Here is a 14,195-nt window from a genome sequence, read left to right as displayed (position 1 = left end):
GTCAATCCGCATCTGATTTCAGGTGTTTTCGTGCTCAGAACCACCCCAATATATGAGTGGGCTGACAATTTTATGCATTAATATATGAATGGGGAGTCACATTCCAGCCGTACTTCTGTACCCATTTTTAACCGAAAACCAAAGTAATCCCCCCACCCTCTAGGGTATACTTTTTGCTGAGCAGACCATAATACTTGCAGACAAAGCGGAAATGATGACGACACGTAAATGTTTGCTAATTTACCCAAAAATATTTCGCAACATGCTCTGTTCCGCAGAACAATATTTTTTGCACCCCCTAACATTAAATCCTGGATCCGCACCTGATTTCTGGTGTTTCCGTGCTCAGAACCACCCCCATATATGAGTGGGCTGAAAATTTTTTGCATTAATATATGAATGGGGGTGGGTCACATTTCAGCCGCACTTACCCATTTTCAACCGAAAACTGAAGTAATCCCCCCACCCTTTGCATGTTGAATTGATGCGGTTCCCCGGAAGGAAAAGCTCTTGACGTGTAAAAATATGTTGTTAAATTGCTGAGAGCGTCAAGGGAATGTGTATCACAAAGTGTTTCAGTGTAAGGTCAATATTTACCGTATCTGCTACGAAATAAAATTTAATTTTGCTGGGCAGATATGCAATGACGGAAATGATGACGGCACGTAAATTTCAGAGCCGAACGTCGTGAAGGACGGTCGATCCGAACTGGCTTTTTTTCCGATTTTAACCCCCAAATACCCCCAAAAGATCTTGAAATGAACACATAATAAACTACGCTGGTCATTACCCCTTTGTGGTATAAAACAATATTCGTGGATTTCATGTGAAAGAAGAAAACGCGACACCCAATTTCAACTCTATTCATTTAGTAATATAGATTCATTTAGTAATATAGATTCATTTAGTAATATAGATATTCGTGGATTTTATGTGAAAGAAGAAAACGCGACACCCAATTTCAACTCTATTCATTTAGTAATATAGATATAAAGTCAGCTGATCACTCAGAAACTTGTTCATCTTTGCGCCTTTTCTTATTTATCAATCATTATATGAATTTGACTCGACATTGTAAGCAAGCTAAACCAGTAAATGCAAAAATATGCATTGATCGGATATCGGATCGGATATTGAATGGTATTGTACTTTTGTCCGTATTTTGTATCTTTTCCTGTCCGGGACATGTTCCCAATTCTATATCTCATTTTAGCCAATAGAATCTATCCCACATCATAAGGTCCAAGGACACAGTTATCGTCCTTTGGTTTTCGTTGTCTGTTTTCGTTTTCTCGAATATAGTCCCTAGTGTGAACAGTGTATAACTTGCATTTTTTTTGATACACTTTCCCAATTTATTTCTTGATATTTTATGCATGAACTATTAAGTAAGGGGATGAAATTACATGTTAAAACAAAATTGAGTGCTGAATCTTTATGTTAAGTAGTGATTTGGCCCAGTTAAAAAAGGTCAAAAATTAGAATGTCTGAAGCTGTCAAACTGAATTTTAGCCCCCCTTAACACAGAATTGTCAATATTTTGAGTTAGAGCTGGTAGAAGTTTCTATAATTTTGATATTATTTTATCAATAGTAGTACACTACACTGTAAAAATCTTTTTGAGATAGAGCAGGTGCGATTTTTTTAATTTGAATTTATTGTCTAAAAGAAATGCACTACGAAATAACTGTGTTCTCGGGCCATAAGGCAACCAATGAGAACCGATATTTGTTACGCAGCAGTTTTAAGATGGCATGTTTATCGTATGAAACTAAAATCTATGCACTGTCTCTTCATTCAATGTTATAGATTATTGAACTCATAATGGCGTATCCAGTATCAAACTGGTATACATAAGCTAAACAAATATTAGTTTAACAACCGCGAATGCACGAGCCCCATGCTTACTGTATAACAGGGTATACAAATTCTGGCCTTCATGTTTCACATCTTGCGAGGAACAAGATAAAATGCATGTTTATCTAATACCAATTGACGAGCTTTTTCTTCCGTATAATTAAATAAATAAACAAATTTGTAAAATTGGATAAAACCAAAGTTTTAATTCTTTAAAGGATTTAAGATGTTCATACAAAATAGAAATTACAACTACATACTATTTTGGGGGTAATTTTCACAAGAGATTCATATGATAACAAACTTAATCAAAATACATTAGTATTGTTATATCTTTTATTTTGTTAATCTGCCTTTTTGGAGATTTTTATTTTAACTAAATAATCATGCATTCAGGCGAACATAAACTTGCGAACTTTAAACCACAAATTAATATAACATTTGTAACATTTGATTCTCTTCCCAGTTATTTGCAATATATCGAATGCCATACAAAGTTATGTAAACGGTTTGGTTTTATGTGAACATCTGTTTTAAAAAACATATAGAATGTAAATAAAGCTTAAAAATACGAAAAGAACATAATAATACACATTAAGTGTTGTCAGATTCCGTCTAAAATTTATCGATCGGAGAAGCAATATTTTTAAAAACACTTAATTTAGGCAGGCTTTTGAAAGTTTATTATGAAGACACTGTTATATTCAAACCCCAGTTTGAAATAAAGCTTATGTGTGATTACATTAATGAAAATAAAATTAAGAACTTTATGATATATCTCACACATGCGAGGTTTAGATTATCTGTATAATTAACGCTGAGGAAAAAAAAACAGCATCCGAAACCACAAATTATTTATTTATACATGTATAACGGGTAAATGATTAAGTGGGGGATTTTGTTACAACAAATGACTTAAAACGTATACTAAATTCTTTCATAGATACAAATATTTGATTTACAAGTTAGACTGTAACTATATAATTCTATTACAAACTGGATATCACATCATAATTTGTAGGGTATTGTTATTTATATATGACGTAAAGGAGTAGGGGCATTAAGGCCCGGTTTTGGCCCAGAAAAATTAAATGTTTGACAACTCTATCAAATTTCACATAATGTTTGGAAATGCATAGAGTCAAGAAATATAAATGAAAAACAGAGGATTTTTGACTGATGACGTCACAATTACGTCATGATATTTACCATTTTCATGAAAACAATGAAAATACAGAATTTATGCAGTTTTCAATCGTTATTTCTATGATGGAAACATCGTGAGCAGCCAAGAAACAACAAAATAATTTAAGAGAAGCTTTATTATAACCATTGACATAATCTCACTTAATCCGAAGTTGTTTCTTGGGTGTGCACATACTTTGCCAATATAAAATATACTTAAAATTTTATGAAAAAAAAGGAAAATCAAGAAATTTTACAAAATATACAAATTTCGTCATGTTTTGTTGTCATGGTAACTCGTTAAATATTACATTTGTTTTTATATTTTATATACCTTTTACCTTAGTCTAACGGTTAGGACAAATTTAAAAATATGTTTTATAACTTTAAATTTGCACTTGTATTTGGGCCAAATAAGGGCCTTATTGCCCCTACTCCTCCTTTAGATGTACAATCAATCCAAACTTGTGGATTCTTTGATAAACTTATTTTTGAAGGTTATCAATTTAATACTGCAGAATTAATATATCGGTATTAACAATGGTTTCAATCAATTAAAGCATTACAAATATGCTATACAGTTATGAAAACTTTCGTTCTTACAGCCAATCGATATTATGTACTTATATTTTGGCTTAACACAAGGTCATGCTCTTCTAAGATTGTCTATGATGTCTTTACACTTATTTCATTGGATGCATACTGATTGATACTTAAGTCTAGGGGAACAGGATTTATTTATCATTTGCAATTGTCTTTGAACTAGCATTTAGGACATTTACAGGAGGAAACCCAGTTGAAATTAAACAAAAGAAATGGAGCTTTTTGTTAGAGAAGGTGACAAAAGCCAAATTGGTATATTTGAATTGTTTACATATGTTTCTATGGGCTTTAAAAGTTTAATAAAGGTGCTTAATTTAGGAATTTATGCATCTTATATACGTGTTTTACTTAAATTATAGTATGGAGCTTCGAGATATTTGTAAACTTTTATATTATGGACAAATTTTCATAAAACATTCGATTGTGGCAGGTTCAAATCCAAGTGGATCTTTTTTTGTGCATAATAAAATTGAGAATGGAAATGGGGAATGTGTCAAAGAGACAACAACCCGACCATAGAACAGACAACAGCAGAAGGTCACCAACAGGTCTTCAATGCAGCGAGAAATTCCCGCACCCGGAGGCGTCCTTCAGCTGGCCTAATAAGCATAATTGATCTGTCTAAAGCATTAATTTGCAACTCTGCCCTCGTCGACAGTTTTTTCGGAAAAAATCCAAAAAATGGGCAATAATGTTCTCCCATTTATTTGTATTGTGGTCCTGTCATGTGATGTTGTCGTTTTGGTGTTGTGTTTGACGTTGCCATAAAAGCGGGAGGTTTGGCATGTCACAAAACCAGGTTCAACCCACCATTTTTTTCTTAAAATGTCCTGTACCAAGTCAGGAAAATGGCCATTGTTATATTATAGTTCGTTTGTGTGTGTGTTACATTTTAATGTTGTGTTTTTGTTGTGTCGTTGTTCTCCTCTTATATTTGATGCGTTTCCCTCAGTTTTAGTTTGTAACCCGGATTTGTTTTTATCTCTATCGATTTATGAGTTTCAAACAGCGGTATACTACTGTTGCCTTTATTGCATCTAAAAGGGAAAGTCGAGTGCATCTTTTTTATGTTCGGGCGTGTTTGAGTTGACTATAATTTCTGTATTGAAAACGTATAAAGCAAATATATTTGATACATTATCTAGCTTCAGATTCTATTATTTTTATATATTTAGGCAACAGGTTGATTTAATAACATTAAAAATTCACAGTACTAAAGAATGAAATATATGGATTAAGTGAAATACCTTTCTAATGAGTCATAACAACAGAGTATGTGTGTTTGAATAACACATATTTACTAAAAGTACTTGCAATAATCCTCTATCTATCAAGTACTGCATTGCCAAATATGAGAGTACAAGGGGAAAGGCTGTGGATTTTCTATAAAATTTCCATTTGTTTAGCATTGAAGCAACACAAGGGTACATAATCCTTTATTCGATTTTTTTTAAATGTTTGTGAACTTTCGAAAATTTCACCTGACAACCGATCAGACAATAGTTTTTAAGTTGACTGAATGCAGAAAAGTACATTAAATGATGCTCAATAGCTAGTAGATACATTTGTCTTTTAAAATACAACTGGCATATAAGGATCGCAATGTGGATAAATTTATCGGTTTTCAAGAGCTAAATTGGCAACGCGTCATCCCTACTACGTCGAAATAGAATCCTGACTGCATTTAGTATCTGTGAGTACTGTTATATCAGTACTTTGTGTCTTTTGTCTTGATGCTAGTTGTGTATGTGTTTTGTGTCAATTCGATGAGTAAAGCTATTTCGAATTGATGTTTACATAAATATAAGAAGATGTGGTTTGATTGCCAATAAGACAACTAGCCACCAGAGACTAAATGACGTAACTGTAGATCACCGTTTGCCTTCAACAATGAGCAAAACCCATACCGCATGGCAAGCTACAAAAGAAAACAAAAAAATAACGGCTTGATTTATGTACAAAATAATTAACGAAAAACAAATATGATATACAGCAACAAACGACAACTACTGAATAAAAGGCCTTTGGTGTTATTATTTGAATTGTTTCACGCTTGATGATGATGGAAGTGTTTAACGACCTTGAGGGCTTTAAAGCCCTCGCACGGTCGGCTCGGTACCCGAAGTCGTTTGGTGAGCATTTAAATGTTTTTGTTGTTGTCAAGCTGGAACAAGGCGGCCATTTTGGTTTTGCTGGATTGATTTGGTTTTGACTATTGTTGTTTGGTTGCAATCTACTTCCTTCACAATGACTGCTTTCATTGCCAGGTTGGTCAGCTTGGCAGCCCGCTAACCACGATGATGAAGTACTGGTCGATGGGTCTCGGACATAGTAATAACGATGACAGGAAGCTTTATCATGACCAAAGTCGTAAGTAGACAGTGAAATGGCGGTCCATTATCCAACACCTACGATACAGACCCTCGGACGTCAGTCGGCATACATTCTCCCCCATGATGGGTGTTACGGAGTATATGATAACGCGGGTATTTACGCAAAACAAAAAGTTTATGAACGTACTGTACAGCGTTGGATTGGTTTCTGTCATCGAGAGTAGTAAGTCGTTGATCCATCTTTCAGTAAACCAACATCGTAGATAGCGGGTAAAGAGGAGCTGACCCAGCACGTCCTTCCAGTTGTAATGACTGAGACGTGACTGTCTGATGTGATTCGAATGAATGAATGCTTTGTCTTTCAGAGCCTTTTATAGCTGACTGTACGGTATGGGTTTTTTTTCTCATTGGTGCTCACATTTCTTGTAAACAGCAGAATTAAACCTATTTCGGTTACTTTTTTTACAATTTTAAGTTGATACTCATGTAAGATTTACTATAAGGAGTAGATTGAAAACCCTTATAAATGTGATTTCAACTGAACGGCCGTTTTGCTCTTAGTATCTGCTGTTTTGTCTTGTCAAGTGTATACAAGATATGTTCATATATTTTCCGTTGATGGTGAATTCAGCAATGTTCATAAGTTAATCTTGCAGTCGAGCAAGCACTGTTAAGTCACCCTCCTAACAGTTCAGTATTTATTATTTACATAGGTAATAAGTAGCAACTTATTTAAACTAAATAATCTGAATAGTTCTTTATTGGTCAAATCGTATTGTCTGGTGATTACTGAATTAATTACAATGGATTTGTCTGGAAATATACCAAAGATTAAAACAGATATGATTATAAGTATCTTAGTATTTGAGAATCTGTTCACACAGAAATTACCGTTTCCGTCCAAAACAATGTAGTTGGGATAAAATGTACAAGTTTACAGAATATGTCTTATCATGTTATTTATGGGAGAATTATCTCTGGAACTTACAGCAATAAATGCAGTATATAAGTAACACAAATGTCATTTAAGACGCTATGATTAAGAAAAAAGGTATATCATTAAACTCCCTAACCTACATATTTAATAATTATTAGATTTTGTTATGAGTGCACTATTCAAGAACCGTAATGATAGATTTTTATTGTAAACATACGTGCCAAATATTAATTAAAAAAAAAAACGTCTGAACGTATTAAAAAATGAAAATAACAAATTAAATTTCATGCGTCCGAATCGCTTTTCTGGATTTTACTTCATCAGGAACACTCAAAGCCGAATATTTGGAAGCCCAGGATGTATAAGGACCGAATCAGTTGAAGAGCTGTATGAACCGAAAAAGATCTGAAACTAATAGCCAAATCCATCTAAGATCAATTAAGACTGAGGGAGATGCACACAGTTGGTAAACAATTTCAAAGTAGATCCATATATATACCAACGAGTTTCAAGAATATATATATTTCAATAAAAGCATCTGGTGTAAAAAATATAACAGAAATACTCCAAGGCAAATTCAAAACGGGGGAAGTCCATAAAAACTGACAAAACCAAACGCTATCAATCAACGTAACAAGTGAAAAATAACAGTTACTGCTATACTCCTGACTTAGTACAGGCATTTTGCGAAGAATGTGTTGGGTTAAACCTGCTTTTATAGCTAGCTAAACCTCCCATTTGTATGACAGTAGTTTTTAGATCCGTTATATTGACAAAATAAGGTGAGCAACCCAAACAAACATGATACTAAACCCCTAACGGGAAGGATTGTGCCTGATATTCATATGATGAAGACATAATCTTTCAATCAGTTTAATTGAAGTCTGGAGCTGGCATGTCAGTTAACTGCTAGTAATCTGTTGTTATTTATGTATTATGGTCATTTTGTTTATTTTCTTTGATTACATCTTCTGACATCAGACTCGGACTTCTCTTGAACTGAATTTTGATGTGCGTATTGTAATGCGTTTACTTTTCTACATTGGCTAGAGGTATAGGGGGAGGGTTGAGATCTCATAAACATGCTTAACCCCGCCGCATTTTTGCGCCTGTCCCAAGTCAGGAGCCTCTAGCCTTTGTTAGTCTTGTATTATTTTTAATTTTAGTTTCTTGTGTACAATTTGGAGTTTAGTATGGCGTTCATTATCACTGAACTAGTATATATATTTGTTTAGGGGCCAGCTGAAGGACGCATCCGGGTGCGGGAATTTCTCGCTGCATTAAAAAAGACCTGTTGGTGGCCTTCTGCTGTTGTCTGTTCTGTGGTCGGGTTGTTGTCTCTTTGACACATTCCCCATTTCCATTCTCAATTTTATAATAGGTTAATGTGAAAATAATTGTGATCCAGCAGACAAAACTGTGACAACATGCATCACAGACATACAACACAACTGACTAAAAAATACAAACAACCATACAAATTAATCTAACAAACACGCCAACAAAAAAGCCGTAGTAGATAGTAATAAATTCATCATAGATGACAGGATATAAATTGAATTATAGAGCCTCTCCTTTCGTACATGCAGGTCATGAATGTTTCTTCACGTTATGAAATGAATGCATTCAGCTTTAACCTTAAACTGAATAAACTATTATCTAGCCAGTTCCATTGAGCTATTTAACTAGACTGAGATTATTTATTACTAACATATACGGCAAATGACTATTGATATAAAAAAAGGAGATGTGGTATGATTGTCAATGAGACAACTATCCACCAAAGTTCAAATGAAGAGAATGTAAGTAATTATAGGCAACCATAAGGCCTTCAACAATGAGAAAACCCATACTAACGGCCTAATTTATAACAAAACAATTTACGAAAAACAAATATGACAGACATGAACCAACTACAACCACTGAACTACTGGATCCTGACTTAGGACAGGCACATAAAGAATGTGGCGGCGTTAAACATGTTTGTGAGCGCTCAACCCTTTCCCTAACCTGGGAAGTAGTGTAACAGCACAACATAAGAACAAAACTAAAAAAATCTGTTGAAAAAGGCTTAACTGATCAGATCTATACAAAGCAGAAAAACATCAAACAAAAACACAGACCGGATGTGGCAGGGTATTTATCTGTCCCTCATTCCTAACATAAAAAAAGACACTAAGTACAGATCTGAGAGTGCTCGCAGTTTCTGATAGCTAGTTCAAAGCCAATAACAATTAATAAAAAAAATCATGTATCTAAGACAAAAATATCAATCAGTACACGTCCAGCATCCAATGGATTTAGCGTAAAGACGTCATTAACAGTCAGAGAAAAACATGACCATTGAGACTTTTCCACGTAAATTTTTAAAAACCTACTGTAATAACTCAAATTGATTTACAGCAAACAAAAATTATTTGCTATCCCCTTTTTTATGAAACAACAAAATAGATTATGCGAAAATGTTTATTATATTTGTAAAATGAAGAAGTATATCATGTTCTGTAGGAAGGATCATGCTGTTTCAGAAATGATTTATACAGTTAAAATATTAGTCTATGAATAATTGATAATCAGTAGAATTCCTTAAATGAAAATGGAAATGTATTGAAGAGAAAACAAATAATTCATCCACAAATTAGTATATATATATATATATTTTAATTTCAATCATGATTATCGGAATGTTCAAATAAATCATGTTTTTGGTATACAAAAATGCCTGTTATAAGTATATAGAAAAGTATCAAGATAATGAGCTTGTAATACAACACAATGTTGGTAGAACCTAAACATACATATATGAAGCTGGTATAATATGGATTTCAGTAAAAAATAAAAGACTTCTAGAAATTGGCACGGTTAATAGATATTTATTATACTCTTTTCTCTATTGAATTGAAATCTGAAACCTCCCTCATGATTTTGTATTAGCAAATATCTCAAATTAATGATAAAAAAGTTTTCCATGAAAAAATATAACCTTATGATACCGAATTCAGTGTGGACATGTCACGTGGTTCGGGAAAGGAAGTTATATAACTGTAAGAAAATACCAATGAGTCCATCAACTACATTGAGTCGAAGAAACAGACAATATTATTACCGAAAGAAAATAGACGGAGGGATCGAAACGAACAATGATCCATTAGACGCTCAGAAAACAAACTTAAGTTTAAGGATTGCGACCCAACAAAACATACGGGGTGAATTCAGGTGTTCCGGAATGACAAGCAATTTCTGCTCAACTTGAGACACCCATAGTGTTGCTCATAAGAACAGACAAAAGACTTTAATTAGTCTTGGTTGATAAGTAAACATTTTTCTCCTCTTTAACTAAAACACATCTACTTAATCATAAAATATATGTAATGACTGACCCTAATTTATAGTCGTGCCTTTGAAACACCATGATGCTTTACACGTATAGGAGTGATAAAAGATGACCTGAGGAAATAGTACTATGCTTTATAACCAAAAAAAAGATCAAACTGGCATGGTGTGTATCCGCATTGAAATTCAAATATATATATATATAGAATATATTGATAAAATTAACAGATTTTGCTCCTTTCATAGGAACCACAGAAACATGTAATGACTTAAAAAAAGTTGATATTGGATCTCTTTACATAATGTCACCTTATTACTGGGATTTATTGCATCATATGTTAAAACAGTATCAACAATCTGAAGACTTTTTTTGAATGTCCTGAAAAAGTGTTTAGTTATTTGAAGTCATTTAATTTGCACTGGAAAGTACATGTATATTTTATGAGAAAGTTATAACACAGACAATCTTCGTGACTTCTACTTCCCTTAGAGCATCAGTGTCAATTACTGTCGGACAAATTAGGAAATTCAATAATAGTAGACACAATTAAGACGGGAAATACCATTAATGTTAAGGTAGCGTCTGACAGGGTTCTAATATAGTGTACAATACCTAGGCTAAAAGCTTTTCTTGCAACAGATTATAGGAATTATTCTAGAACTATTCAGAAAATCATATACAAATAAGAAGTAAAAAATATAGGAAGTTATCAAAAGAGATGAACTATTATGACCAAAACGCAAACATCAGTTCATAAAACAATACATAGAAAACGAAAGATCAAGAAACTTGAGCCTAAACAAAACAGGACAGAACGCAGGTGTCCAGATAAATGACTAAACAAAATATTTTGAAGTTATGTTCAGTTTGTCTGCTAAATTATCGTCAGCGGTAAATTTTGTTCTGTTCACACAATTTTCTTGCAGTCAATTAAGATCTGTCCAGTATATTTTCAGACTGTTCAGTAGTTGTATTTTACCTGTACAAAAAAAAAACAACATACTGACTTGTCTAAAAAGCTACTGAATTTACAACCAAACAATATCTGAAAAAAAACAAGACTTAACATCTTTCACACTTTTCAGATATAAGGTAAAATGACCGTTTAAGACTAACATTAATTTACTAGTGAATGTTCATGTTGTAATTTTGATTTAAACAAATGTTCGACCAACTCATAATAGTGTCCGAAAATTTTCGAATATATTGCTTCAACAATAAAACCCATTCGTTAAAATCCTTTTGTTACCAAAACGTTCTGATAAGAAACGCAAGCTCATTGATATCGTATCAACTGTGCAGAAAATAGCAAGTTCGTGAGACATGGCGACAGTTCGTTTCTATAGGATAAACACACAAAATATTGCGTGGGTTCAATTCTCTATATTATATCAATTTTCATTTCTATTCTACCACAATTAATTGTTTTTCTATTGTATGCATAAAATGTTTTAAAAAAGTTAAATCGCACATCATTTTTTTGTAAAAATAATAAAGACATCTGAAATGAGTGACAAGTCTCGATACTAAATTTCCGAATTGTATACAGCAAGTTGATCTATCTAACACTTTTTATTATATACTTATTAGTAAATACAGATACATTGTATATGTAATACGGTCATCGACAATCGTGCTGTATCAGCTATCCGTGATGATATCGATATCAGTCCCGGTTGCAAAGGCTTTATCACACCTTTAATCTGTATGACGTCACGTCATTGATGTCAGTCCCTGTTGCAAAGGCTTTATCAAACCCCTAATCTGTATGACGTCATATCACATAAAAAACATCTACTTGAGGTATATAATAAAGTGTATATGATATGGCTTTTTCAATATCACACACCGTATCAACCCTAAACCAATATAATCCCTCGAGCAGAGCTCTTGGGATTATATTGGTGTCTCGGGTAGATACGGATGTGATATTGAAAAAGCCATATCAATTCCACTCCCGGGATTGTGTTTCCTATCATGATTTCCTTGATAGAGGATTGCTGCTCACAAAGAAGCTATTAAGCCAAGAGTTCCAAATGGTGAAGTTGAAATCATCCCTTCGTAAATTTTACGGACGCCATCACGAGTTGGTTGACCGTTATGGAATAACCGTTTCACAGATGATATCGGATATGTTCCTTATGTCGTAACTACAATACCCTTCCCTTTTCACGAATTTGACTTACCGAATTAGACTATTTACCGGATTTGTAATAACATAAGCAACACGACGGGTGCCACATGTGGAGCAGGATCTGCTTACCCTTCCGGAGCACCTGAGATCACCCCCAGTTTTTGGTGGGGTTCGTGTTGCTTAGTCTTTAGTTTTCTATGTTGTGTCATCTGTACTATTATTTGTCTGTTTGTCTTTTTATTTTTTGCCATGGCGTTGTCAGTTTGTTTTCGATCTATGAGTTTGACTGTCCCTCTGGTATCTTTCGTCCCTCCTCTATTTATCACTATTTATTATTATTTATTTATTACGTAAGCTTCAAATGCTTCCTTTGTAATTTCAGTGAGAATCTTAATGCGTTTACCGAAGCACTTTTGTATAGACCCAAAATATGCGAACGTTCAACGCTTTTACAACACTTATTAAATTACATCAAGACGCATTCAACTCTTGTAATTACATTTCTGTGCTACCACCATGAACTCACATTTTCAATCAATCCCTTCGTTATATTTTTCTATTCATTGTTTCAACGTTGTCACGGAGAGCAGGTTCAGTTATATATACTGCATTATATACTGAAATAAGATATAACATTTGAAATGCCTCGGCTAATCAAAATTATGGAGTCGTATGTAATGCAATCAATCATTGTTGAAGGCGATACGGTACAGTGGATTATGGTTTAAATCTATATGTACGCGGTACAGTGGATTATGGTTTAAATCTATATGTACGTCATTTTGGTTTCTTGTGGATAGCCACATTTTAAAATTTTTATAAAATCAAGATAATAGTAAAAAAAAAAAAACCAAACAACAGTACCATTTAACACGCATGATAAGTAAATAGAACAGTTGATAGGTTGGACGAAACCGATCCGTTAGCAAAGATAATCCGCTACACACAACTTTCAAAGCGGTGAAAAGAAATGTGAAATTAAGCCATGAAGACAGAAGGAGCATATCCGTTAACCATTTGACACATAGAAACATACCAACGGCAGAAAATTAGTCAAGTTCACAGATAAGAATAAAATGTACCGACCATATTATCATGGTCATAGGATACTTAGCTTATTCAAGAACAAAATCGGCTTGGTGCCTTCGACCATGTATAACCCCGCCACATTCTGTATGGACCTGTCCCAAGTAAGGAGCCTGAAATTTAGTGGTTGTCGTTTGTTACTGTATATCATAGATATAAGAAGATGTGGTATGAGTGCCAATGAGACAACTCTCCATCCAAGTCAAAATTTATAAAAGTAAACCATTATAGGTCACAGTACGGTCTTCAACACGGAGCCTTGGCTCACACCGAACAGTAAGCTATAAAGGGCCCCAAAAAATTACTAGTGTAAAACCATTCAAACGGGAAAACCAACGGTCTAATCTATATAAAAAACGAGAAACGAGAAACACTTATGAACCACATCAACAAACTACAACTACTGAACATCAGATTCCTGACTTAGGACAGGTGCAAACAAATGCAGCGGGTTTAAACGTTTTAATGGTACCAAACCTTCACCCTTCTTCTGACACAATCATATCTGTTTTTCGTTTATTGTTTTGTACATAAGTCAGGCAGTTAGTTTTCTCGTTTGAATTGTTTTACATTTGTCATTTTGGGGCGTTTATAGCTTACTATGCGGCATGGGTTTATTCATTGTTGAAGGTTGTACGGTGACCTATAGTTGTTAACTTCTACGTCATCTAATCTTTTGGTGGAGAGTTGTCTCAACAACATTAAATGATTATATCTTTTGCGCCT

The sequence above is a fragment of the Mytilus californianus genome, unplaced genomic scaffold (genome assembly GCF_021869535.1).
Source record: "Mytilus californianus isolate M0D057914Y unplaced genomic scaffold, xbMytCali1.0.p SCAF_4, whole genome shotgun sequence".
In the NCBI taxonomy this organism is placed as follows: domain Eukaryota; kingdom Metazoa; phylum Mollusca; class Bivalvia; order Mytilida; family Mytilidae; genus Mytilus; species Mytilus californianus.
The sequence above is the reverse complement of the archived record's forward strand: the minus strand, read 5'-3'. Positions refer to the sequence as shown.